Below are 2207 nucleotides of genomic sequence, written 5' to 3' on the forward strand. Positions count from 1 at the left end.
ACTCGATGCTCTGTCCCTACCACCCGTCCTAAACATCTGAGTGTCCCAGTCTATATCTGGTAAATTGAAATCTCCACCTAAGACTATAACATGCTGAGAAAATTTATGTGAAATGTATTCCAAATTTTCTCTCAGTTGTTCTGCCACTAATGCTGCTGAGTCGGGAGGTCGGTAAAAGGAGCCAATTATTAACCTAGTTCGGTTGTTTAGTGTAACCTCCACCCATAATAATTCACAGGAACTATCCACTTCTACTTCACTACAGGATAAACTACTACTAACAGCGATGAACACTCCACCACCGGTTGCATGCAATCTATCCTTTCTAAACACCGTCTGTACCTTTGTAAAAATTTCGGCAGAATTTATCTCTGGCTTAAGCCAGCTTTCTGTACCTATAACGATTTCAGCTTCGGTGCTTTCTATCAGCGCTTGAAGTTCCGGTACTTTACCAACGCAGCTTCGACAGTTGACAATTACAATACCGATTGCTGCTTGGTCCCCGCATGTCCTGACTTTGCCCCGCACCCGTTGAGGCTGTTGCCCTTTCTGTACTTGCCCAAGACCATCTAACCTAAAAAACCGCCCAGCCCACGCCACACAACCCCTGCTACCCGTGTAGCCGCTTGTTGCGTGTAATGGACTCCTGACCTATCCAGCGGAACCCGAAACCCCACCACCCTATGGCGCAAGTCGAGGAATCTGCAGCCCACACGGTCGCAGAACCGTCTCAGCCTCTGATTCAGACCCTCCACTCGGCTCTGTACCAAAGGTCCGCAGTCAGTCCTGTCGACGATGCTGCAGATGGTGAGCTCTGCTTTCATCCCGCTAGCGAGACTGGCAGTCTTCACCAAATCAGATAGCCGCCGGAAGCCAGAGAGGATTTCCTCCGATCCATAGCGACACACATCATTGGTGCCGACATGAGCGACCACCTGCAGATGGGTGCACCCTGTACCCTTCATGGCATCCGGAAGGACCCTTTCCACATCTGGAATGACTCCCCCCGGTATGCACACGGAGTGCACATTGGTTTTCTTCCCCTCTCTTGCTGCCATTTCCCTAAGGGGCCCCATTACGCGCCTGACGTTGGAGCTCCCAACTACCAGTAAGCCCACCCTCTGCGACTGCCCGGATCTTGCAGACTGAGGGGCAACCTCTGGAACAGGACAAGCAGCCATGTCAGGCCGAAGATCAGTATCAGCCTGAGACAGAGCCTGAAACCGGTTCGTCAGACAAACTGGAGAGGCTTTCCGTTCAGCCCTCCGGAATGTCTTTCGCCCCCTGCCACACCTTGAAACGACCTCCCACTCTACCAACCACGGTGGGTTTTTCCTGTCCCTCACAGTTTTACTCGCACGTACCTGTCTAAAACGCACTTTGCGATTGCCTTGAACTTTTTCCATAAACACTCAACATTGTCAGTGTCGGAACAGAAATTTTCGTTTTGATCTGTTAGGTAGTCTGAAATCTGCCTTGAAAAGTTCGGGTCTGTTTGTTATCAGTAGGTCCAAGATGTTATCTCCACGAGTCGGTTCTCTGTTTAATTGCTCGAGGTAATTTTCAGATAGTGCACTCAGTATAATGTCACTCGATGCTCTGTCCCTACCACCCGTCCTAAACATGTGAGTGTCCCAGTATATATCTGGTAAATTGAAATCTCCACCTAAGACTATAACATGCTGAGAAAATGTATGTGAAATGTGTTCCAAATTTTCTCTCAGTTGTTCTGCCACTAATGCTGCTGAGTCGGGAGGTCGGTAAAAAGGAGCCAATTATTAACCTAGCTCGGTTGTTAAGTGTAACCTCCACCCATAATAATTCACAGGAACTATCCACTTCTACTTCACTACAGAATAAACTAGTACTAACAGCAACAAACACGCCACCACCGGTTGCATGCAATCTATCTTTTCTAAACCCTGCTACCCGTGTAGTCGCTTGCTGCGTGTAGTGGACTCCTGACCTATCCAGCGGAACCCGAAACCCCACCACCCTATGACGGAAGTCCAAGAATCTGCAGCCCACACGGTCGCAGAACCGTCTCAGCCTCTGATTCAGACCCTCCACTGGGCTCTGTACCAAAGGTCCGCTGTCAGTCCTGTCGACGATGCTGCAGATGGTGAGCTCTGCTTTCATCCTGCTAGCGAGACTGGCAGTCTTCACCAAATCAGATAGCCGCCGGAAGCCAGAGAGGATTCCCTCCG

This window comes from Schistocerca serialis, chromosome 3 (genome assembly GCF_023864345.2).
Source record: "Schistocerca serialis cubense isolate TAMUIC-IGC-003099 chromosome 3, iqSchSeri2.2, whole genome shotgun sequence".
Taxonomy (NCBI): domain Eukaryota; kingdom Metazoa; phylum Arthropoda; class Insecta; order Orthoptera; family Acrididae; genus Schistocerca; species Schistocerca serialis.